The sequence below is a fragment of the Oncorhynchus keta genome, chromosome 19, assembly GCF_023373465.1.
Source record: "Oncorhynchus keta strain PuntledgeMale-10-30-2019 chromosome 19, Oket_V2, whole genome shotgun sequence".
Classification (NCBI taxonomy): domain Eukaryota; kingdom Metazoa; phylum Chordata; class Actinopteri; order Salmoniformes; family Salmonidae; genus Oncorhynchus; species Oncorhynchus keta.
The window spans coordinates 59756109-59783536 of record NC_068439.1 but is presented as its reverse complement, the minus strand read 5'-3'; the positions used below and the strand labels follow the sequence as shown (position 1 = coordinate 59783536).

Here is a 27428-nt window from a genome sequence, read left to right as displayed (position 1 = left end):
AGTTGAGAACAAGTTCTCATTTACAATTGTGACCTGGCCAAGATAAACCAAATAAACCAAATAAATAATAATAAAATAAATAAAGATAATAAGATAAAGATAAGAGAGGTAAAGGCAATAAATAGGCCATGGTGGAGAAGTAAATACAATATAGCAATTAAAACACTGGAATGGTAGATCTGACAGTAGATGAGTGTGCAAAGTAGAAATACTGGGGTGCAAAGGAGCAAAAATAAATAAGTAAATACAGTAGGGGAAGAGGTAGTTGTTAGGGATATTTATAGATGATAATAGATAATGACAAAGCAAAAATAGGTTTTTAGATTGTTTTCTCTCAAATGTATTAAAAATGTAAAACAGAAAGATCACATTTACATAGAGTTGAAGTCGGACGTTTCCATACACCTTAGCCAAATACATTTAAACTCAGTTTTTTACAATTCCTGACATTTAATCCTAGTAAAAATTACATTTTAGGTCAGTCAGGATCACCACTTTATTTTAAGAATGTGAAATGTCAGAATAAGAGAGAATGGTTTATTTCAGCTTTTATTTCCTTCATCACATTCCCAGTGGGTCAGAAGTTTACATACACTCAATTAGCATTTGGTAGCATTGCCTTTAAATTGCTTAACTTGGGTCAAACGTTTCTGGTAGCCTTCCACAATAAGTTGGGTGAATTTTGGCCCATTCCTCCTGACAGAGCTGGTGTAAATGAGTCAGGTTTGTAGGCCTCCTTGCTCGCACACGCCTTTTCAGTTCTGCCCACACATTTTCTACGGGATTGAGGTCAGGGCTTTGTGGTGGCCACTTCAATACCTTGACTTTGTTGTCCTTAAGCCATTTTGCCACAACTTTGGAAGTATGCTTGGGGTCATTGTCCATTTGAAAGACCCATTTGCAACCAAGCTTTAACATCCTGACTGATGTCTTGAGATGTTGTTTCAATATATCCACATAATGTCCCTTCTTCATGATGCCATCTATTTTGTGAAGTGCACCAGTCCCTCCTGCAGTAAATCAACCCCACAACATGATGCTGCTACCCCCATACGTCACGGTGTTCTTCAGCTTGCAAGCCTCCCCCCATTTCCTCCAAACATAACAATGGTCATTATGGCCCAACAGTTCTATTTGTGTCATCAGACCAGAAGACATTTCTCCAATAAGTACCATCTTTGTCCCCATGTGCAGTTGCAAAACCTAGTCTGTCTTTTTTATGGCGGTTTTGGAGCAGTGGCTTCTTCCTTGCTGAGCGGCCTTTCAGTTGATGTCGATATTGGACTTGTTTACTGTGGATATTGATACTTTTGTACCCATTTCCTCCAGCATCTTCACAAGGTCCTTTGCTGTTCTGGGATTTCAGTTTTTCGCACCAAAGTACGTTCATCTCTAGGAGACAGAACGAGTCTCCTTCCTGAGCGGTATGACGGCTGCGTGGTCCCATGGTGTTTATACTTGTTCATCTGTACAAACGATAGTGCGCGTGATACCTTCAGGAGTTTGGAAATTGCTCCCAAGGATGAACCAGACTTGTGGAGGTCTACAATTTTTTTTCTGAGGTCTTGGCTGATTTCTTTTGATTTGCCCATTTCTTTTGATTTGCCCATTATGTCAAGAAAAGAGGCACTGAGTTTGAAGGTAGGCCTTGAAATACATCCACAGGTACACCTCCAATTGACTCAAATGATGTCAATTAGCCCATCAGAAGCTTCTAAAGCCATGACATAATTTTAGGGAATTTTCCAAGCTGTTTAAAAGGCAAGTTCAACATAGTGTATCTAAACTTCTGACCCACTGGAAATGTGATACTACAGTGAATTATAAGTGAAATTTGTTTGTAAACAATTGTTGGAAAAATTACTTGTGTCATGCACAAAGTAGATGTTCTAACAGACTTGCAAACAAGACATTTCTGGAGTGGTTGAAAAATAAGTTTTAATGACTACAACCTAAGTTTATGTAAACATCCGACTTCAACTGTAGGTATTCAGACACTTTACTCCGTACTTTGTTGAAGCACCGTTGGCAGCAATTACAGCCTCAAGTCTTCTTGGGTATGACGCTACAAGCTTGGCACACCTGTATCTGGGGAGTTTCTCCCATTCTTCTCTGCAAATCCTTTCAAGCCCTGTCAGGTTGGATGGGGAGCGCTACTGCACAGCTATTTTCAGGTCTCAGAGCTCTACGGATAATTCCTTTGACCACATGGCTTGGTTTTTGCTCTGACCTGCACTGTCAACTGTGGGACTTTATATAAACAGGTGTGTGCCTTTACAAATCATGTCCAATCAATTTAAATTACCACAACTGGACTCCAATCAAGTTGTGGAAACATCAAGAATGATCAATGGAAACAGGATGCACCTGATCTCAATTTCGAGTCTAATAGCGAAGGGTCTGAATACTTATGTAAATAAGGTATTTTGTAAAAACCTGATTTCGCTTTGTTATTATGGTGTATTGTGTATAGATTTGAGGATTTTTTTTATTTAATCAATTTTAGAATAAGGCTGTAAGGTAACAAAATGTGGAAAAAGTCAAGGGGTCTGAATAAATCAAATCAAAGTTTATTTGTCACGTGCGCCGAATACAACAGGTGTAGTAGAGTGTCGTACTGTGAAATACTTACTTACAGGCCCTAACCAATAGTGCGTGTGTGTAGGTAAGTAAAGAAATAAACAGTAAACAGACATTTTAAAATAAGAGTAGCAAGGCTATATACAGACACCGGTTAGTCAGGCTTATTGAAGTAGTATGTGGGTATGGTTAAAGTGACTATGCATATATGATGAACAGAGAGTAGCAGTAGCGTAAAAAGAGGGGTTGGAGGGTGGTGGGACACAATGCAGATAGCCCGGTTAGCCAATGTGCGGGAGCACTGGTTGGTCGGGCCAATTGAGGTAGTATGTACATGAATGTATAGTTAAAGTGACTATGCATATAAGATCAACAGCGAGTAGCAGCAGCCTAAATTTAGGCAGGTTGCCTTCATGTTCTTGGGAACAGGGACTATGGTGGTCTGCTTGAAGCATGTTGGTATTACATACTCAATCAGGGACATGTTGAAAATGTCAATAAAGACACCTGCCAGTTGGTCAGCACATGCCCGGAGCACACGTCCTGGTAATCCGTCTGGCCCCGCAAACTTGTGTATGTTGACCTGTTTAAAAGGTCTTACTCATGTCGGCTATGGAGAGCGTGATCACACAGTTATCCGGAACAGCTGATGCTCTCATGCATGCCTCAGTGTTGCTTGCCTTGAAGCGAGCATAGAAGTGATTTAGCTTGTCTGGTAGGCTTGTGTCACTGGGTAGCTCGCGGCTGTGCTTCCCTTTGTAGTCTGTAATAGTTTGCAAGCCCTGCCACATCCGACGAGTGTCGGAGCCGGTGTAGTATGATTCAATCTTAGCCCTGTATTGACGCTTTGCCTGTTTTATGATTCGTCACAGGGTATAGCAGGATTTCTTATTAGCTTCCGGGTTAGAGTCCCGCACCTTGAAAGTGGCAGCTCTATCCTTTAGCTCAGTGTGAATGTGGCCTGTAATCCATGGCTTTTGTTTGGGGTATGTACGTACAGTCACTGTGGGGACGATGTCCTCGATGCACTTATTGATAAAGACAGTGACTGATGTGGTGTACTCCTCAATGTCATCGGAGGAATCCCGGAACATGTTCCAGTCTGTGATAGCAAAACAGTCCTGTAGTTTAGCATCTGCTTCATCTGACCATTTGTTTATAGACCGAGTCACTGGTGCTTCCTGCTTAAATTTTTGCTTGAAAGCAGGAATCAGGAGGATAGAGTTGTGGTCGGATTTACCAAATGGAGGGTGAGGGAGAGCTTTGTACGCGTCTCTGTGTGTGGAGTACAGGTGATGTCGAATTGTTTTTCCTCTGGTTGCACGTTTAACATGTTGATAGAGATTTGGTTGAACTGATTTAAGTTTCCCTGCATTAAAGTCTCCGGCCACTAGGAGCGCCGCCTCTGGGTGAGTGGTTTCCTGTTTGCTTATTTCCTTATACAGCTGGCTGAGTGCGGTCTAAGTGCCGGCATCTGTCTGTGGAGGTAAATAAACAGCCACGAAATGTATAGCTGAGAACTCTCTAGGCAAGTAGTGGCCTGCAATTTATCATAATGTACTCTACTTCAGGTGAGCAAAATCTAGAGACTTCCTTAGATTTCGTGCACCAGCTGTTGTTTACAAATATGCACAGACCGCCCCCCACCCCTCATCTTACCGGAGTGTGCTGTTCTATCCTGCCGGTGCAGCGTGTATCCCGCTAGCTGAATATCCATGTCGTCATTCAGCCACGATTCTGTGAAACATAGGATATTACAGTTTTTGATGTCCCGTTGGTAGGATATTCGTGATCGTACCTAGTCTAGTTTATTGTCCAATGATGCACGTTGGCGAGTAATATTGACGGTCACGGCAGCTTCCCTAGTTGCCTTCTGCAGGTCCGGATGAGGCATCCGGCTCTTCTTCCTCTGTGTCGCTTCCTTTTGCGTATAATTGGGATGTCTGCCCTGTGGGGTGTTTGGAGAATATCCTGTGAGTCCTGCTTGCTGCTGCTGCTGTTGTTGTTGTTGTTGAAAGAATCTCCGTCTAATCAGAGGTGAGTGATCGCTGTCCTGATATCTAGAAGCTCTTTTCTGCCATAAGATACGTTTGCAGAAACATTATGTACAAAATCATTTACAAATATCGCGGCAAAAAACACTTTGGTTAGGAGACCGTAAAACGGCGGCCATCTCCTCCGGCGCCATTTAAGCTCCTTTCGGAATGCACAGTAAATAGATGGATGTGTTATATACAAGTATGCCGATACTATCTATTGGCTGATTTGGCGACCTGGAGTGCAGGCAATTGTTTTAAAAGCATTTTGAAATAAGAGTGTGTAATCCCCGATCTCCAGCGACGAGAACCATGTAGCTATGACGTATCCTACACAATTTCCTGATTTCACAGATGGACCACTACGAAGTTAAATCCTGGGAAAAATGTGTAGTTTACCCACTGATAGAACAAGCTTCCATCAAATTGACAGTTTCATGATATTTATTTCTGGGGGTGGATTATCCCTTTAAGCTGCGCAAGAAAGCCTGTTGATTTAGCGACAAAACCATGGCCCAAAGTATTTACTTTTGCGATGACAACACAAGGGCAGGAATTCGGGCTGTGCCTGTGTATCGCAGGGTCATTTCCTTTGAGTGAAGAGCATCCTCAGACACCAGTGTTTCTCTTTTATTCCCGTGCCTTGGGGTCTGACAGGATCCTATGGCCATGTTTAACACAGGCATTCCTCCGACGCATTCACACACACACACACACACACATCCCAGGGCCGCATTTCTCAACCATTGCCTTGGCAACAAAATCCTAAGAGGAAAGGAAGATAGAAAAATAACAAATGACCAGTTTGCTGAAGGAGAGAGAACGGGGGGAGGCACTCTTCAGCAGGACTTCAAAACCAGCAATGACATGAGAAAACAGTTCCCTTCTGAATCATAAGTGTTGCTTTACATTGGAGTTTCCAATGGTCTGAATAGATTTCAAAGATAAAGAACCCTTTGTTTTTAGTTTGAAGAAGATTCAGTATTTGGTGTCTTCCACCACTGAGTAAAGGTAGGCCTATATAAACTCACGAAAGCCTTTGTGGAAGAGGTGGAGGAAATGGTTATTCCATTTTTGCTTTTAAAAAGCATTCTACCATTTTGTTTTACATCTGAGAAATGAGTCATAGCCATTTGGATTCCTGCTGGCTTACTGTCTTATTCTATTCAACATGGATGTCTCTCCTAATTGTACTGGATCAAAAGTTAAAACAATGTTCCTTTCAAGTTGAAAGAAAACTTCAAAAGCCAAAGCACCCTCTATAGGTTCAACTAAACTGAGCAAAAACCAGGCAGGCAGTCTTGAGAGAATGTCTCCTATACATGTATTTATTACGTTTATTTGGAACAGCGACAATGTACAGCAAAACATAAGTCTCATAAGTGAGAAATCTGCAGTCCCCGATCTACATCAAGAATTACTCTGAGCACTTTGCTTCCTCCTCGCCTCTTCACTGATCTCTTCGCTGAGTATGCTGTGCTGCGAATTTACATGCAAGTTAAACTCAATAAGTACAACAACAACAAAAACATGAAAGAGCACTTAAGATGCATTTTCCTAAAGTCCTTAACAGCTAAGGACAGGGAGAAAACGCAAAGCCCAGGAAGCAGATTCACAACTGCTGCCCAACTGCTGCCCTTCCTGGAGCGGCGCCAAGAAGCATCTCTCCGCTGTGTCTTATTTCAACTGTTCCATTTCATGCTAGATATGTAAATTGCTTCTGAAAGTCACACTGTACACCATATGGGACTGGGTTTTAGGACAGGAAGAAATACGTAGGGATCGGATGACATGGGGATATCAACATGGGAAATCTGCAGTGATGAAAGCGCAGAACGAACCGAAAAAAAAGCACACAAAAAAAAGGAAACACCAAAGCCAAAATAGACGGAGGTAATCCTTTCTAAACAAATCAAAAAATGGCTGGCTGAAAAAGGAGCGTATGGGATGCCCTTTGGACCAAAATCTGCCCTAAACCATAACATCAAAGCCTCAATATTGAATATGTGAACTACTGAAATACCTTAAGACCAAAACCCAAACCAACATTTTAGATTTTAGTAATTTAGCCATCGCTCTTATCCAGGGGAACTTACAGTTAGTGCGTTCATTTTAAGATACCTAGGTAGGACTACCACCTTTTCATAGCGAGTCATATAGTAAGTACATTTTTCCTCAGAGCTAGTAAGAAGGAAAACCACACACACAAACGTCACCTTCATTCCATAGGGGGCGGAATAGCTATTAGCAAAATATTGATTATCTGTAAAGATAGACATGAATGGTGAGAGACAAACGCATATTGGGAATGACTACTATATCATTATCAGGTGACATATATTATTATATTATTATTATTATACATCCTTTTTCACAGGAATTCTGAAGAAAGGTTAGCCTTGACGAGGAGCCATCCTGTTAGATTCAAGTTTAATATGAAATATTTGAGTGACTGATTCCCAGTTATCCACCTACAACACATTCCCTTATCTGCATTTTCTCACACTGCAAGCCCCTCCAAAATGCCTCCATATATTTTTTTGCAGCGAAATGACAAATAAGTGTCAGTACGCATCCGCTGACAAGGAGCAACCCTGCAGCTGTTCTTGTGCATACTGTTGGTGTTTGTGTTCCCAGGAGATGCAGACAAAGCGCTTCCAGGTCGTCCCTCTAACCTGCCTTCTCATTAGAGGTCAGCATATTTGAACACAACAATGACCTGCCGTTCCGAGAGACTTAGGGGGCTAAGACGCTCAGCCAGAAGCAGTTTGACCAAATGTTCTCAATCTGTCCCATCCTTCACTGCTCACTTTCATTTACTGTGGTCGTCCATCGTAAGTTGGCCTAAGACGTCCTACCCACATCACCCACTCTATTATGAATCCTCCCTCCCCAGGCACTTAATGGCAAGTAATCACACATAAATTCCAAATAAGTGCCCAAGACAGATTTAGGGCTCTTGGAGGGTTTTGTCCAAAGCTATTTCTAAGGTAAACAATTAGGCTGGCAGAGGTCTGGGTATAAAGATGGCAGTGCCATTGGTTGGCAGGGAGGGCAGGCTCATTAACCCAGCAAGCCTCTGCTGTGTTCACTCAAACCAGTCCAAAAGATGTGATCGGGTGGAAACTCGTGGGAGCGATACATTTCCTCGGATAAGATGGCCTAATAATGACTTCCTGCATTTAAAGCGAAAATAAAACACAAAAGCAACATGCACAATGCACAATGCTGCGAAACAGAGTTTTATTGAGGCCTCTAATACCAGGAATATACTGTAATCTGTTTTTAGGGTTATGGAGACAGAGGGGAAGTCAACATCTGGTTCTCGTAGTCCACGCCTCTGGCCTGACAGTCTCTCTGACTCAATCAAGGAGAGGAACCATTTGGCAACGCTCTGAGGCCCAAAAACGCACCCCTCGTCTGCCTGCCTGTCCGCTCCTCTTCCTCTCCTTCAGGGTCATATGAAAAATCCCAATTAACAGGAAACCCGAGAAACACCCATGTTTGGACGTGAACTTGGAATATGCAAAACACCAGGGCCGTTAACAAGTGCCATGTTGAAATGTGATAGACTGCGTCAGCAGGTCGTAAAACCCTCTCAAGATCAATGTAATTATGAAAGCTTACACAGACTTTCCAGATAAGCGGAAGGAGAGGGTTGTGCTTTCTACCAAACAAGTGGAAGGTCTCCCCACCTGCCTTCCATTCCATCAGCTACGACAATGGTGAATAAAAAAAACGTCCAAAACACCCGGAGGAGGGTGTCAACAAACACCCCTCATTCCAGGCCAAAGTGATGCACCCCATAAATCCTTTTGATTAGCTACAGTAGCACGGCTAAGTGCCACTTAAATCAAAACAAAAAAGGGGAAGTCGCTCTGACCTTGAGCTTTGGAAGTGTAATTTAACTGATCGTTACAAAAACAAAGCTGGTTCTGTTTCTGGACGAAGAGAGGGATGGAAAGAGGCGGCCGGGAGGGACGAAATTGAAAGCATGCATGCATTTTTTTTGTTACAAAAATGTTTGAAGCCACCATAATGAGAATGGGGAGAGATGTTTTAGAATATTCTTAGCTTTTTTTGAAAGAATAACAGGAAGTTCATGTTTCCAAGTGAAAAATAACAGATTAAATGAACCAGAGGGGATTTGAACAGATTAACCAACAATGGATTTGTGACCTGTGAGAAGTTTGTCAAACAAAGAATTATAGAGTAAAATAGGAAAATATTACTTTTAGAAGTGCGCTCTAAAATAAATGTGAAATTAAATGATTTGCACATATTCACATAGCGTGAATTGAATGACTCCAGGCAGTCTGTATAATTTGGTTGAAGACAAGTCAGACTGCAAGTGAACATGCATCAAACTGTTGCGTGCTGATGAAATGAGTGTTCAGTCATAAAATGAGTGTTCATGTCTTCAACAGTACGATCAATGAAAACATCACAACAGCCATAAATAAGAATGTGAATAACCCTGGAGATAAAGCACATATTTCCCATCTAATGGCAACCAGTGGGTTCACCGTCTCCAGGGTTCCATCAAATCCCTGTGTTTACAGTACAGGAGGAATGACATGACTCAGGGGCAAGCTTGGGTGCAAGTAGACAACTGACAAAGACCAGTCTCCCATTCTAACGGATGAGGGGGCTGCCTGGTAGCATGCCATGTCCAGAAAAACACAGGAGACTCTTTTGCTCAGGTCTGCAAGCAGCTCCTTCAAAGCTAGCAGCTCATACAAAGCTAGCAGCTCCTACAAAGCTAGCAGCTCCTACAAAGCTAGCAGCTCCTACAAAGCTAGCAGCTCCTTCAAAGCTAGCAGCTCCTTCAAAGCTAGCAGCTCCTTCAAAGCTAGCAGCTCCTTCAAAGCTAGCAGCTCCTTCAAAGCTAAGCTCCTTCAAAGCTAGCAGCTCCTACAAAGCTAGCAGCTCCTACAAAGCTAGCAGCTCCTACAAAGCTAGCAGCTCCTTCAAAGCTAGCAGCTCCTTCAAAGCTAGCAGCTCCTTCAAAGCTAGCAGCTCCTTCAAAGCTAGCAGCTCCTTCAATACTTTACACTCCACAATCAGTGGCCTGGCCTGCTGTAAGAACTGCTGCAGATGGCTACAAGGTTCCACAATAGTCTAATGAGAACACATGCAGTGCCAAAGGTGGGGTGATAACCTGGAGGAGCCTGCGTCAAGGGCCCCAACAGGGAAGTCAGTCAGCATTAATCCCGCCACTCCCTCTAGCAGGAACCTTCAAGGGGTGCCCTTGACTCCTGGGGTGTTTCCGTGATAGGGCTCACGTCCGCTCTGCTCTGACAGCAAGGGACGATCAAGAACAGCATCAGTGTAAGGGTGAAGTAAGACTACCACCTCCTTGCCAAGTGTGTGTGTCAGTAAAAAGCTGGCTGGCCATAAGAGCTCCTCTGAAAAGCTTTTGTTTTTGAAAGAGGGGGGAAAAAAAGACTGTACTCGTCTCTGACAAAAAGATGTCATGAGCCAAAGAAGAAAAAAAATACATATTGGACGAAATGTTGGGAAACTGAGGAAATGTGCCTTTCTTCACTGTTATCACTTACGTAGACCAGGGTGGACTGAGGAGAGTAAGGGGGGAAATAAAGTCAAGCTAAAGTCGAGGCCAAAAGGCATTGTCCCATCAGGTTACCATTAAAACAACAATTTCACCTTATTGTACATTTCAAATTCTGATATCTGGAGGAAGAGGAAGAGTAGGAGGAATATTGCCTTCATTTAACAGGGTGCCCCTTTGAGAACACATTCTCTTTTATGGTAATGACCTGGCCAGGAGGGTACAAAAAAAAAAAAAACAGGAGACTCCATCTCAGGTCTGGGAGAAAGCTAACAGCTCCTTCAATACATTACACTCCACAATCAGGGCCCAGACAGACCATATAAATGGGGATTGAAGAGCTGCCAGTGCTACAGAGAATCACATTAGTAAACACTCGGACACAAGGCCTTGACTGTGGCTTAAACAGAGCCCCTCTTTAACCAAGAAAACTACCCTAAAGACAGGCCCTGGGCAATGTCAAGTCAGCCACTTTACTGAGCAAGGCTGAGCTGCCATTTCACTAGGAATCCATAATAAAATGAGCATCAGTTTAAAACGGGAGTGTAGCACTTACTATATTTCTCAATGCCAGAAACGCATGTTATAGTAACTCAGAGCAAAACACTTAAATACATTGTTATAATATCAGCATGTTGTTCTAAAAGCTGGGTTTGAGGTTCTCCAAAATCCCACAACGCTCCACTGTCAGCGTCACATGATGAAATGACAAACTTCGTAAAAAGTAGGATACATTTGTGAGAATGAGGGGGGTGAATTGGGCGTCTACTTGTCAAGCCGCAGGGCCCATTTCATCCCTGAGAACTTCCACGGCTACCAACAATGGAAGGAGGGCTTTAGGTAGAAGTTGCTTCTCAAAGTGGACGCAACTATTTCAAAGATTTTACTGAGTTACAGTTCATAAGCAAATCAGTCAATTTAAATAAATAAATTTGGCCCTAATCTATGGATTTAACATGACTAGGAATACAGACATGCATCTGTTGGTCACAGATACCTTCAAAAAAATGTAGGGGCGTGGATCAGAAAACCAGTCAGTATCTGGTGTGACCACCATTTTGCCTCATGCAGCGCGACACATCTCCTTCACATAGAGTTGATCGGGCTGTTGACTGTGGCCTGTAGAATGTTATCCCACTCCTCTTCAATGGCTGTGCAAAGTAACTGGATATTGGCGCTAACTGAAACATGCTGTCGTACCCGTAAATGCAGAGCATCCCAAACATGCTCAATGGGTGACTTTGCTGGCGAGTATGCAGGCCATGGAAGAACTGGGTCATTTGTAGCTTCTAGGAATTGTGTTCAGATCCTTGTGACATGGGGCTGTGAATTATAATGCTGGAACATGAGGTGATGGTGGTGGATGAATGGCACGACAACAGGGCTCGTCACGGTATCTGTGCTTTCAAATTACAATTGTTGGTTGTCCGTAGCTTATGCCTGCTCATACCATAACCCCACCATGGTGCACTGTTCACAACGTTGACATCAGCAAACGTTGACATCAGCTCACCCACACAACGCCATACACATGGCCAGCGGTTGTGAGGCCGATGAGACGTACTGCCAAATTCACTAAAACGATGTTGGATGTGGTATATGGTAGAGAAATTAACAGTCAATTCTCTGGCAACAGCTCTGGTGGACATTCCTGAAGTCTGCATCTCAATTGCGTGCTCCCTCAAAACTTGAGACATCTGTGGCATTGTGTTACGTGACAAAGCTGCACATTTTAGAGTGGCCTTTTATTGTCCCCAGCACAAGGTGCACCTGTGTAATGACCATGCTGTTTAATCAGCTTCTTGATATGCCACAACTGTCATGTGAATGGACTATCTTGGCAAAGTGTCAATGTTCACTAACAAGCATGTAAATAAATTTGTGCACAGCATTTGAGAGAAATAAGCTTTTTTTGCAAATGGAACATTTCTGGGATCTTTTATTTCAGCTCATGAAACATGGGACCAACACTTTACATGTTGAGTTAATATTTTTGATCTGTGTATTAGTTAATATACATTACAGCTACATAGATATCTATTAGGGTTCATTGTCTGCTACCTGGATTTTAACGCAGTACTAAAAAAAGAGAGAAGACCTTTCAAGTACTTACTGTTACCCTTACGGGCTACCCATTAGCCCGTAAAACAACCAAGGAAATTACAAGCCAAATGTCACCTTCGCTGTGTGTGAAGAGGTCTTATCAGAACCTGTCTGCTAAATGTGCTTTTTAAAACAATCACTAAACAAAATATGTTTCTTCTATTGGTTGACATAGGAACATTTCTGGTCGTCCATCAAACTAGTGCAAGATGACAAAAAAAAGCAAACAGTCAGCTCACAGTAGTGAAATGAAACGCACCATTTTAAACCACAATTAAATCAAATACTTCATTTCAGCGAAAACATTGGCTACCGCTATCAAAACCAGTATTCCTTTGAGGGGACGGAACGCATGTTAAATCGTTTGTTGGCAGCCGCTGTGCCTTTCAGCCCAATTTATGGATGGGCTCAGAATTCACAAAGGCCTCTGTTGATTGAAACAAAAGAAATGGATTAAGCTGACCCCGAAGCCTTTCCATCCCAGTCCCACCTTATGCATGGTGACCCAATCAGCAGGCCCTCAGGGGCCAGACACTTGGGCCCGATCCAAGACTCCTGCGTACGTAGAGCCACTTCCCGCCCTCATGGTTCTCTCTGGTTTGTGTCAGTCTAATGAACAGTTTCTTAACTGTTCGGAGCCAAGCAGATGGAACTCTGGGAAGATTTACAGCACAGAGAACGAGGGGGTATGAAATCCACTCCTAGGTTCTGGCCAGCAAATACAGCTTACATTTGCACATTTTTTCAATTTATCTCTTATTGAATTAAGGGTTCAGACTCTTGGACGCCTTTCACTAGGAAACGTAGAGGACTAAAGTACTGCAATTTTCTTAAAGGCTTCAGCTCGGACGTGATAAATGACGAGAGCCCAGCTATGGAAGCAGAGTTTCAGGCTATGAGTCAGCAATAGAGAGGGCAAGCAGGTTAGAGCCCCATCTGGCCACGATAGGAGAAGCCAACAGAAGAGGAATCTCTATAGTGGCTGGGTCTCTGACATGATCATTCAGACCATGTTTCCATCCACACAGCCTCTGAATTCCATCACTAGGCATATTCTAATGGGTCTCACGACAGAATGGATGCCAAAAAGAAGCATCGAATGACTGAAAAGGGTTCAGTCAATTAAGGCATGCCTAGTGCAGAGAGATGGAGAAAGCATAACGCTTTCATAGAAGAAGCCTGCTGTGAACTGAAACCTTCAGAAAAGACTCATCGTAAAACCAGAAATGGTTGAATATTCATTGAGAGTATCGCTATTTCGGGCATACCAGATGATCTTAACAAAAATCCTGCTATATAAGGGGATCGCTATGTCTCTTCATTATTAGTTCTGCCATACTTAGCTTTAGTATAGATTATCATGAGATGGGCTAATTGCTATTTTGAAAGAGTGCATCCTATGCTGAAGTTTGAGCCCAGCACAGACTCTGGCGGCTATCAGGGGGCGCCATATGCTATAGCTGCATGGGCCAGCAAGCTCTCTAGGGACCTCCATATACCCACATAGGCCTAACTGCTTTGGCAGACAAACCAGAGACACTATTCAGAAAACGCATCCTTGACCCTGTCACCAAACACCTGTTCCAAACATCCTGCCTGCAAGGGGGGGGAGGATGGAGGGCTCTCAGCCTCAGGGCGGCTTTTTGAACTGGAGACGGACTGGTCAACCTCAAGGTTAGTGATTTGTATTCTGTGTCTACAAAAGGAAAAACTTCATAGTGTGAAACCACAGGAAATAGCCTAATCTCCTCAGAAAATTACAATGGAAACAGGCAAAACAGAATAACTTAAACACATTTTAAGTTCATAAAAAGAGGCAAAACCCCAGCCTCCTGAAGTCTCTTGGAAATCACATGCAAGGTGCTGAAAGTGCCTCTTTAGTGAGTTACATATTCCATGTGCACACCATTACTCAACATAGCTTCCTTCCACCGATTCCTATGGGGACTTGGCCTTTCACTGTTAAGCACTAATGGGCTCTCACAGAGCACCTTTCTCAGTCTGTCTGTGTCTGTGTCTGTGTCTGTGTCTGTGTCTGTCTGTCTGTCTGTCTGTCTGTCTGTCTGTCTGTCTGTCTGTCTGTCTGTCTGTCTGTCTGTCTGTCTGTCTGTCTGTCTGTCTGTCTGTCTGTCTGTCTGTCTGTGTGTGTGTGTCCTTTTATGGTCAATGTCACCTCTCCATCAAGATATATCCTCAGCCCCGAAAAGCACAGACTTCAATTAATGGTTGAGATTGGAGTCAAGCGGGGGCGACTGCTATATCCTCAGTCCAGCGTTATTGATTGTCAGAGTCATCTCAGGCGGAAGGCGAGACATGAATTTAAAGTGAGTCATTGATGCATGGTGTCAGCCCAGTGCCCTGACGTCATTGACTGAATTTACAGCCTTTAGACACCAAAAGAGACATAGCTGCCAGGAATGGGCAGTTGAGGATCGGATGCCTCATGGGCCCGGACAGGCTTACAATGATGATAACCCACTGACAAAGACAAGCTGTGACTGTGTTCTTTACTCACACTTTACTTGCATTATTTATCACAATAACATAGAGGCCAAAACACCTACACAAAGAGGTGTTCATGCATCAAACACCCCCACCCCTATACAGTACCAAATGGATCTGTCTCTATTGACGAGGTCAAAGGTGAGAGAAATAAAAACATAGCCTTTTGAGATGGGTGCGGGGTAACTGAGCCCTGGCTCGGAGGCACATGAGCCAAATGGGATTGGACAAGCTCAAGAGCCCGGGTCAGACAGCAGTTAGAAACATGTGTCCCAGAGAAAAAGCCTGCGAGGGATCAGCATTCTGTGTTTTGTGCAACAAACCCTAATGAGATTTTTCTCTGCGGGAGAATAAGGCCCTGTCTTTGGGGATCGGGTCGGTAAGATAAACACTGATGCAGTCACCCCTCACAACCCCAGGCCTCGCAGCCAAATAGCATTCATGCGGGCCAAAGCAAGACAAGCTTTTGGAAATGTGTTAGGTTAGTGTTGGCGGGGCTGGATCCTCCTCAACGTCACTCATGTTCATGGAATATTTACAGGTAATGAAGAATGAATATTTGGCACATTTAGCTCAGACAAAGCTGAGCTGAGATCAGAGTTTGATTATAGGTCTATGGTCCTATCAACAGGTTACAACAAGTACAGTATGACAAATACATGTAGAGCTCTTCCCATACTAGCCAACTAACTCCCCATCCAATTTCCCTGCAAGAACTTTGAAAGAATACAGTGCGTCCTGCAGGTAACCAATGGGCCCGGACAGGGGGGAAGTTTCAAAGGGATTTCCATCTTTCTCATCTCTCTTTGAGGTCAGTCCACCTGAACTGCATTACCACCCCCCCCCCTCCCTCTCTTTTCTTCCTTGGGGAAAGGGGGAGGGTGATGGTTTGTAGCAATGGTCAATTTAAAAGTCAGATAGCCATATATTACAATAACGTGCTCTGACAACTCTATTGACTCCAGTCCACATTTTTGGGGAAATAAAACAGTGGAACTAATATACAACACCTGTTTCTTTTCAGCATCCCCAGTATATCAAATATACAAACAGTGACAGCTGCGCCGCAGACTGAGATGGCAGTACCGGGCAATGTGAAAGACAGAGCCATGCGTTGTTCTCTCTGCTTCATCCTATGGGCCTAGGTCAAATAGCTGAGAGCAGAGTGTAATGGTTAAGTCTAATATTTCACATATGACTTTTGAGGAGCACCATGCACTATCGATTTCTTCCATCTAAGCAGAGATTCAGAGAAGCAGCCCTATCGGGAGCCTGGTTTCAATTATGGGCTCCGTAAAGCCCTGTGATAGAGAGCTGACGTGATATACTGCCTGGTAGAGGCCAGGATCCATCCCATCCGCCTGCCGACCCACATGCCATTGTACCAGGTGAACGCTGAGGGAAGTTTTATACAGAGGCCATCAAGCAAGGACAGGTTTATAATAGAGGACTGTGATATAGTGAGGTGACATAAGATGGTGCTCTATCCCAGTACCTAGGATGGCGACTAGAAATTAATATCGTAAACTTCAGCCTAGAATTGATGGAGGGATTCATTCAGCTGTAACCAAAGGTTAAAGACAAGTGAATGTGAAAGTAGTTGAAGAGACTTTGGAGTTCTTCCTCATTTGGAAAAGGAGAGGAAAACAGATATAAAAGAGTGGCAGTTGAATATAAAACTGTCGGTTATTAAAAATGATCTTGGAAATCGTTCCAGTTCCACTACCTTCAAAATCACAGGCCAAGAGCCTCTACAAAAACAATGGTGAAATAAATCAAACTGATTCCGTTTACCTTATCTTCCCAATGCTAAAAGACACATTTGTCATATAGTCAATGGCTACTTTGCTGAGGTCACTAAGTAGGCTTTGCCTCCAGAGCCACTGGCTTGAAGTTAAAGGGTCATGAACTTGCAGGGAACTTCAGGTCGATTTGACTCATCCTCCCATAGATGATCTAAGGCCTGGATATAGTCTAATTACTCCAGTCTCAGTCCTTTCAATTTGACAGTTGAAGTCATGCAATCTTGCTCAATCTCAGCATTTCCAATAACCAAGGGATATTTCCATAGTGATTCCCATCAGTTCTCCTACACAAAAAGACAAAATTCCACATAAGAGAAACAACTTTACGTGGTTTATCCATGCCACGTTTAAGTATGAAATCGCTACAGGGAGATTAGAAATGGCAATGTGTTTGACTCAAGTGGGAGCAAGGGCTAGATCCACCCGTCTCTCTCCTTTTCATCTAGATGAGAGCCACTCAATGATATCAGCTGTAGATGGCAAGTGTACAGTCAAGCCTTTAGTGGCAACAACCAGTCCGTTTCACCCATGTCACCGCAAGATGGAAGATGTCTTGAGCCAAACTAGATCAACTAGGAATAGCCTCAAACTGGAGACATTGAATATTGGCAAAATAACCCCAAAGATCTCTCCAATTCTACAAATGAACATGAAGGGGAATTGGGCTTCTGAAAATGACATTTCAAATGACCGTAAGAAAGCTCTATGGCGCGTCCTGAGAGTGCTGATAGCTCCAGATCACCACCACGGGACTGGGGCATATACAGCAGTACGTCTAAAATGAGGCCATGAACAGCTGTTAGAGCCAGATGTCCGGACCAGTTGTTCAACGGCAACAAGGGTGGAAGAGGGTTTGGAAAGTTACCCTTCCGAGATGCTCCTCCTATACGACAGACACTCCAGAGAGAAAAAGTAACAGTCTATGTGAGTTCTGTGCTGGAGTTGGCCAGGCATACTAAACTCGAGGAATTTACAATCAAGGCCATAGTCCACACAGCAGTCCACAAAAGGGAGCAGTTGTCTGTTAAGAGGACGAGCCATACCAAAGCCCTGACCGCTCCGTTTAACTATTAGCGTTTCACCAGGATATTTTAGTTATTAATGAAACCTCTTTATTGACCAATTAAAATGATAAGCAGATACAAAACAAAACTTTTGGCCTTACAAATCTTTTTTTTAAAGTGTCTCTAGTGATTTACTCTCCCTCTCTTAATTTAAACATTTATTAATTGATTAGGCTACAGGCATTTTAATATGGTTGACATTACAGTGGCATTCCACAATAAGACACAAGCCATCTTCAATCATCTAAAAATAACGAACTATCCTTACAGAAACTTCATTATTTTGGGTCACATTTTTCTTCTGAGCACCTGGACACAATGCAGAATGTTAAGCCCAGGGGCAGGAAATAGGTCACGGTTCCCTGAAGACTAGGCCCACCTCCAGCATCTACGAAACTTCGACCACCCCTCCCTATCCACCAGCCAGGATGTGCTCCCCTCTCCAGCATCTAGGAAACTTCGACCACCCCTCCCTATCCACCAGCCAGGATGTGCTCCCTTCTCCAGCATCTAGGAAACTTCAACCACCCCTCCCTATCCACCAGCCAGGATGTGCTCCCCTCTCCAGCATCTAGGAAACTTCGACCACCCCTCCCTATCCATCAGCAAGGATGTGCTCCCCTCTCCAGCATCTAGGAAACTTCGACCACCCCTCCCTATCCACCAGCCAGGATGTGCTCCCCTCTCCAGCATCTAGGAAACTTCGACCACCCCTCCTATCCACCAGCCAGGATGTGCTCCCCTCTCCAGCATCTAGGAAACTTCGACCACCCCTCCCTATCCACCAGCCAGGATGTGCTCCCCTCTCCAGCATCTAGGAAACTTCTACCACCCCTCCCTATCCACCAGCCAGGATGTGCTCCCCTCTCCAGCTTCTAGGAAACTTCAACCACCCCTCCCTATCCACCAGCAAGGATGTGCTCCCCTCTCCAGCATCTAGGAAACTTCAACCACCCCTCCCTATCCACCAGCCAGGATGTGCTCCCCTCTCCAGCATCTAGGAAACTTCAACCACCCCTCCCTATCCACCAGCCAGGATGTGCTCCCCTCTCCAGCATCTAGGAAACTTCAACCACCCCTCCCTATCCACCAGCCAGGATGTGCTCCCCTCTCCAGCATCTAGGAAACTTCAACCACCCCTCCCTATCCACCAGCAAGGATGTGCTCCCCTCCTCTCACGTTAAAAGTCCCTACGACCAGTCAGGAGTATATCTCTGAGTTGATGCCTTTTTCAGATTATTGTTTGAGTCCTCACAGCAGTCCACAAAAGACCTCAGGCCTGATCACATGATTTTATATCCACATTTTTATTTTGTTGGTTCAGTTAACTTGGTGTTCATGAGGAAAAGTAAACATTAAATTGGTCGATGATGCCATTGCCAAAAAAACTTACAAGCTAAGGCAAATTACTACCCCCCACCCGGAAATATGAAATCGTACTGGGGTTTCTCCTACCACAGCTTAGACAAACTCTCTCGTTGAGTTGGCATATGACTACCCCCTTGTGGGCATAGTTGAAAACAGCTCAATTCTGTGTGGATTTCATCACCTGAGAGTGATCTACTCTAAGTTTATCATTTTGAACAAACTCTTTTTTTTAAGGATTAAAATACAAAAACATACTCCATTAGACTAAACAATAGAAACTGTTGTGAAGAATGAGCCTACCTTAGGGCATCTGACTGGCCTGTTTGTATTCATGTGAAACATGCAAGGGGACTGTTTAAAATGTATTAAAGGTTCTCAGAACAAGGCATTATGTAATCTCTGTGCTCTGGCCTTCAGTTCTGACAGCATATGAACTCATTCCACTGGTCTCTGGAATCACTGATTAAAAAAACACAACATTTGCAAAGTAGAGTTCTAATCAGTGGAATACTCTGAGATTCTCTGCGTTCTTTAACCTCGGAAGGCTATATAACAGAAACACTGTACAATACATAGGTTAGTGACATGAGTGGATAAGGGAAAAGTCTCTAGAAGAAAAGGGATCGGCATTCCTCTTAAGATGATATAAGTTCAACTGCAAAGACAACATGTTATGTAAAGCATTGAACTGTATCACTACCGTTTATTAAAACAGAGGTTTAAGAACTCAATGTTGACCATTTGAGAAACACAAAACCACATCATCCATTTAATGGCATGCAGAATCCACTCATGTTTTGTTTCTCAACTGATGCTGGCTATTGCCTTTCCAGTTCTTTCAAAGACCGAAGTGGAGAGAATAGCAGGCATAGCCAAAAACCCAGCATTCAGACTTACGTTCAGAGAGCAGGAGGTGAAGTTCTGCCACAAGAGAAATTAAGCCTACCCCATTCTGTTTTCTCAACTGTTGGTCTGTGATGTAATGGGCTGGCCATTCTCATCCCAACAATCCTTCTCATCCTAACAACTTTTTAGAGGGGGTGAAAAATGGGGTCATCCAGCAGCCGTGTTGGGAACTGGATAGTGTGTAACCCCAGGAGGAAGACCCCCCATCTGTAGAATTTACTCCCGTAGTAAATTGTGAGGCATCTGTGCTTGGGCAAACAGACATACTGGGACTCCCTGGGCCTCAGATTCAGGGATTCTCCTTTAATGATGTGGAGAGCAAGGAGAAGCCACATGGCTGTGCTAGAACCATCCCACTGCCCTCGGCCCTAGGGGGACAGGGGCCACAGAGCAAGCTCATGTCTCAATGTCTGCATCAAAAGAAATCCATGCATGGTCCTTCCCCCTGGTTCTGTGTAGGCTAACCACTCACACAATATAAAAGACGGCTTTCTGGTTATTTCTGTTGTGGAAACATTATTTTACAAAAGTTAGGCCAGACTAATGTGTATGAATCAGAATCTGAATTGTATAGGTCTAACAAAGGTTTAAATAAAAACCCAGTTTCAATGTTATTGAAGTATATCTTGTACCTGGAGATGTTACATTTGTGAAAGAGCTGGCAAAAATATGTGATGTGATTACTATGCCCTTACTAGTCTTCTCTGACTCAGTCCCTTAAGCACTAGGCCTAGTTACCCAATTAGAACAGCAAACACTCAGCTAGGGAGCTGTTGGTTATTTTCATGTTCATAATGTTAAGTAGGCATTAGAAATGGATTATTGAGTTAATGCTTAAGAAACACTTCCACCAACAAACTACAGTGTGGGGTACCCAACTACAAGTGCCCTTCAATTAGCATAGCCAAGCTGTGTTTACACTAGCATTGCCCCCTAGAACTAATGGATATACCAGAACTGAGCTGACCCTCACAGCCAGTCCCATTCTTTTGTGAATTATGTTCTGTTTGTAATAAAGCTGGATGAGGCAGCATTACATTAAATCAGGAGTTTCACCCTTCCTTATTTACGTCTCATAGCACGAGCCCAAAAAAGGTACTTCTGGAGGCATTGGGTGTGTGCGTCAAAGGAGTCTATTTAAAATGAGTGCTCCTACCAAGAGTTTTCCTTGCAAAGAGTCGGAAGCAAGGGGCACTTTCAGGTAGTGGTGGCAATAGAGAGCAATAGTAATGGAGTATTTGTGTAGGCACTAACTCCGTCATGGCTCATTGGCCAAAGCCTATGGGGAAATGAATGGGGGTTTTGGATAAACGCAGAAAATAAGGTATGTGGTAAACACAGGCTTAGGAGATCTTATACGTTTTGTTCTATAATCTTCACCAGCTAACATAACTTTTGTGAATTTATGTAATAAAAACAAGCACAGAAAGGCTTCAGAATTCATACATATTGACTAACTGATTATCTCAGAGAGCAAAACGTATTATCTCCTAAGCCTGTTTTTCAGCATTTATCCCAAAACCCGATTCTTTCCCGATTCATTTCCACCATACAAATGGCCGAACAACCCAGAGGTAACTGGGTTACCCAGAGGTAACTGCGTTTTTTTAGGACTACAAGCCGGCAAGCTCTATGTATGAGGAAACCAACAAAGATCAAGAATTATGACTTCAAGCCGAGCTCGTGGGTGAATTCATTTTGAAATTGGAACTCCCTCACCATTTCACACCCTACAAGCAGGTGTTCAAATAAATGGCTGGAGTGAAAGTGATGTCACTGCTTTATGACAATGCAAGATCAAAGACCAATTACAAACCACATTTAAAACATTTCAGTTAAAACAGCCGACACGAGACGTTGCAAAACCAGACCGTTCAGAATAAACCAACTTTGTTTTAAAACTGTCACATCTCATCTTAGAAAAACCCAACTAAAAACTTTGACATAGGCTATAAAGCCTACATTGGTTAAAAGGTAGAATCCTTAGTTGCTACATCCATTTTTGGACTTATAAAATAATGATATATAGGCATACCAATTGATTTAAAAATAATAATAATTTTGACACTGAACAAAAATGTAAATTCAACATGCAAAAAAAGTGTTGGTCCCACGTTTCACGAGCTTAATTTTTTAGATGCACAAAAAGCTTATTTCCCTCACATTTTGTGCACAAATGTGTTCACATCCCTGTTAGTGAACAGTTCTCCTTTTCCAAGATAATCCATCCACCTGACAGGTGTGGCATATCAAGACGCTGATTAAACAGCCTGATCATTACACAGGTAGACCTTGTGCTGGGGACAATAAAAGGCCACTCTAAAATGTGCACAGATGTCTCAAGTGTTGATGGGAGTGTGCAATTGGTATGCTGACTGCAGGAATGTCCACAAGAGCTGTTGCTGAGGAATTCTATGTTCATTTCTCTACCATAAGCCGCCACCCAAGTCCTTTTAGAGAATTTAGCAGTACGTCCAAATGGCCTCACAACGTGTATGGAGTTGTGTGAGCGGTTTGCTGATGTCAACATTGTGAGCCGAGTGCCCCATGGTGGAGGTTGGGTTATGGTATGGGCAGGCATAAGCTACAGACAACGAATACAATTGCATTTTATTGATGGCAATTTGAATGCACAATTTGAGACACCACGACGAGATCCTGAGGCCCATTGTTGTGCCATTCATCTGCCACCATCACCTCATGTTTCAGCATGATAATGCACAGCCCCATGTCACAAGGATCTGAAGACAATTCCTGGAAGCTGAAAATGTCCCAGTTCTTCCATGGCCTGCCAACTCACATTAATGTGTTGAAAATCCCAAATTGTTTACATAGTCAACTTACACACAGCTCTGACACACACACATTCTACCAGGGGCTTTTCATAGTCACCAAATCCAGAACAAATTCAAAAAAGCGTACAGTATTATATTGAGCCCTTATTGCATGGAACTTCCATCTCATATTGCTCAAATAAACAGCAAACCTGGTTCCAAAAAACAGACAAAGCAACACCTCACGGCACAAAGCCTCTCCCCTATTTGACCTAGATAGTTTGTGTGTATGCATTGATATCTAGGCTACGTGTGCCTTTTTAAAAATGTATGTAGTTCTGTCCTTGAGCTGTTCTTGTCTATTGATGTTCTGTATTATGTTTCATGTTTTGTGTGGACCCCAGGAAGAGTAGCTGCTGCTTTTGCAACAGCTAATGGGGATCCTAATAATAAAATACCAAATGCCCATTGAGCATTTGTAGGATGCTCTGGATTGACGTGTACGACCCTGTGTTCCAGTTCCCGCCAATATCCAGCAACTTTGCACAGCCATTGAAGAGGAGTGGGACAACAATCAACAGCCTGATCAACTCTCTATGTGAAGGAGATGTGTCACGCTGCATGAGGCAAATGGTGGTCACACAGATACTGACTGGTTTTCTGATCCACATTCCTACCTTATTTAAGGTATCTGTGACCAACAGATGCATATCTGTAGTCCCAGTCATGTGAAATCCATAGATTAGGGCATAATGAATGTATTTAACAATATGTACATACTACCTCAATAAGCCTGACTAACAGGTGCCTTGCTACTCTTTTTTCAAATGTCTTTTTACTGTTGTTTTATGTCTTTCCTAATTACACACACATACCTTCTTTTTTCCGCACCATTGGTTAGAGCTAGTAAGTAAGCATTTCACTGTAAAGGTCTACCTGTTGTATTCGGCGCACGTGACAAATAAACTTTGATTTGATTTCATTTGAATGATTTCCTTAACTGAGCAACACCTCCACGTCGCTGATCCTCAACACTGAGGCTCCACAAGGGTGCATGCTCAGCCCCCTCCTGTACCCCCTGTTCACCCATGACTGCATGCCCAAGCACGCCTTCAACTCAATCATCAAGTTTGCAGACGACAACAGTACTAGGCTTAATTACCAACAATGACGAGACAGCCCACAGGGAGGAGGTGAGGGCTCTGACAGTGTGGTGCAAGGAAAATAACCTCTCACTCAACGTCAACAAAACAAAAGGAGATGATCGTGGACTTCAGGAAACAGCAGAGGGAGCACCCCCCTATCCACATCGAAGGGACCACAGTGCAGAAGGTGGAAAGCTTCCAAGTTCATCAGCGTACACATCACTGACAAACTGAAATGGTCCACCCATACAGAGTGTGGTGAAGGTGCAACAGGAGGCTGAAGAAATTCGACTTGGCACCTAAAGCCCTCACAAACTTTTACAGATGCACAATTGAGAGCATCCTGTCGGGCTGTATCACCGCCTGGTACTGCAACTGAACCGCCCGCAACAGCAGGGCTCTCCAGAGGGTGGTGCGGTCTGCACAACGCATCACCGGGGGCAAACTACCTTCCATCCAGGACACCTACAGCACCCGACGCCACAGGAAGGCCAAAAAGATCATCAAGGACAACAACCACCCAAGCCACTGCCTGTTCACCCCGCTACCATCCGGAAGACGAGAACAGTACAGGTGCATCAATGCTGGGACCGCATCAAAGCTGGGACCGAGAGACTGAAAAACAGCTTCTATCTCAAGGCCATCAGACTGTTAAATAGCTACCCCTAGCACATAAGAGACAGCTGCCCTATATACATAGAATTGAAATCCCTAGTCACTAATGTTGACACATTTTGCATTCCTCATCTCATATGTATATACTTTATTCTATTGTATCAGTCTGTCGCTCTGACATTGCTCATCCATATATGTGCATATCCTTAATTCCATTCCTTAGAATGGAATTACTTACATTTGTGTGTATTGGGTATATGTTGTGAAATTGTTAGATATTACTGCACTGTCGGAGCTAGAAACACAAGCAGTTCACTCCACCCACAATAACATCTGCTAAACACATTTATGTGACCAATACAATTTGATTGCCTTGAGTTGGGAGCAATCAGCCAACGAAGAAGAAAATGGGTAACTTTAAAATGGGGATGGCCTCTGTGGCGCTATCTGCCCTCTAATTGGCTAGAATGGTCCTACCTGATCTCGCCTCCCTTCTGATGCCATGTATTTCCATTGTTAGAGCGGTCAATTGACTGTCTTGTCAATTTAATCTAGAATCCTACGCAAACACATGATGGGTTTTTTTCACAGTAGGTAACTAACGTTAGCTAGCAAAGGTTACATGTACACATAACTAGCAATGGCAAGCTAAGCTAGCAAGGCTAGGAGGGGCAATGGATGTAATTAGTTGTTGCAGTATATTTTGCCAGCAGTCATAACACAGGGATTATTTAGAACAAAAGAGTAAAGGCATGTACAGTTTCTTACTTTAGTTCATCCAGACAAAGATGGGTGCTTGCCTGAGTATAGTTAGTCAATCAAATAGCAGTGTGTGGAAAAACTAGCACCAGACACTATGTGTAAACAATGCGCCTCTAACTTCCGGTAGGCAGCGTTTCTTCCTAATGACTTTCAAAATAAGAGTTGTGCAGAAGTGTCGACTAAGATATATATATATATTTTTTTTTAAACTCTCATAGCAAATGAACTGAATTAAATAACGAGATAAATTGAAATAGTATATATATAATAAATGAAGATGTATGAATATGTATCAAATTGAATTGTTTCGAAAATCTAATAATTTTTTTTTTTTTAAACTAGTACCTGTACACTGTACCATGTCTCTTCAGCTAACGTTACACTCCTTGTCATTGCCAAAGAGACTGGCCTTTCGGAAATCTCAACATTCAATAGAGTTAAATAGCAATGGCTCTTTTTGAAGGCACAATTCCGCCATTGCTCATTGCTAGAAATAAAGTTAGTATTTTCCATGACACATGGACCCTCAAATAGAACAGCAAAGTAAAAAACAAACATTTAGCTAGGCAAGTTGTTGTATTTTGAGATGTAAAATCAAAACTAAGATGTGTTTGGAATTGCAGTATGTATTCACTTTGAGAATTTAGAGTAGGCAAGGCAAGTAAGCTAGGCATAGCCACAAGAAATACAGGTGCTGCAGCACCCCCTAAAAAAATCAATATGAAAAAAATAAACGTGAACAAAAATTAGATACAGTACCAGTCAAAATTTTGGACACACCTACTCATTCAAGGGGTTTTCTTTATTTGTACTATTTTCTACATTGTAGAATAATAGTGAAGACATCAAAACTATGAAATAACACATCATGGAATCATGTAGTAACCAAAAAAGTTATAGAAAATATTTTGATTTGTTTTTGAGATTCTTCAAAGTAGACACCTGTTGCCTTTGACAGCTTTCCATGACAGCTCTCCATGTGCTCGCCAGAGGTAGCCTGACTGCCATTAGGTACCGAGATGAGATCCTCAGACCCCTTGTGAGACCATATGCTGGTGTGGTTGGCCCTGGGTTCCTCCTAATGCAAGACAATGCTAGACCTCATGTGGATAGAGTGTGTCAGCAGTTCCTGCAAGAGGAAGGCATTGATGCTATGGACTGGCCCGCCCGTTCCCCAGACCTGAATCTATTTGAGCACATCTGGGACATCATGTCTCGCTCCATCCACCAACGCAACGTTGCACCACAGACTGTCCTGGAGTTGGCGGATGCTTTAGTCCAGGTCTGGGAGATCCCTCAGGAGACCATCCGCCACCTCATCAGGAGCATGCCCAGGCGTTGTAGGGAGGTCATACAGGCACGTGGAGGCCACGCACAATACTGAGCCTCATTTTGACTTGTTTTAAGGACATTACATCAAAGTTGGATCAGCCTGTAGTGTGGTTTTGTGTGACTCCAAATCCAGACCTCCATGGGTTGATATATTTGATTTCCATTGATAATTTTAGTGTGGTTTTGTTGTCAGCACATTCAACTATGTAAAGAAAAAAGTATTTAATAAGAATATTTCATTCAGATCTAGGATGTGTTATTTTAGTGTTCCCTTTATTTTTTTGAGCAGTAGTAGTGCAGTAGGCCTTTTACTAGTCCTGTATTGGCGGACCAATATAGCCTTCTGTAGCACAGCCCCAAAAAGACAGAATGAATCCCCAAAACATTTAATTATACAGATTATTAACCAAACATGCAGACAACAGTATTCATACCTTGGTTTTTGTGGTAAATGTGAATGGAAAAAACACTTTTCATACACATACAGTGTCCATAATGTGGAGGCCTATGGGATATTCACTGAAGAGGTAAGGGAGAAGAATGCTAAATGTGATCTGCATAACATACCAATAGACATACCTTTGTATGCCTCCTCCTCTGTATAACTGCAGACAGACAAAAGTGAGTAGTTCAGTCATCTACACCCAATATAGCTAGCCTTCAACATATTCTTATAGCCTACGGAACATTTTCTAACTTATTTGTGGATTGAGATCCACTGAATTGTGTCCATTTTCTGTTTTAGAAAGATTTGCACACGTAAGATAGATGGTATCATGAAACAATAATATAGATCATACAAGGGACAAACCTTACACTCTAAAAAATAAAAAGCTTCCTGGAGTATCCTTTAGGGGTTCAAAT

At 42.9% G+C, this 27428-nt stretch overlaps 1 protein-coding gene across 1 annotated transcript in view; it reads right to left on the bottom strand.

Annotated features, from left to right (window-relative positions):
- The window catches only part of LOC118398592 (protein dispatched homolog 1-like), a 73703-nt gene extending 48315 nt beyond the window's left edge, over positions 1 to 25388 (bottom strand). The window contains exon 1 of the mRNA XM_035794095.2: positions 25239 to 25388. The gene's annotated coding sequence lies outside the window, so the exon portion shown is untranslated. The remainder of the gene's footprint in view (positions 1 to 25238) is intronic.
- Between the last annotated feature and the right edge of the window lie 2040 nt (positions 25389 to 27428).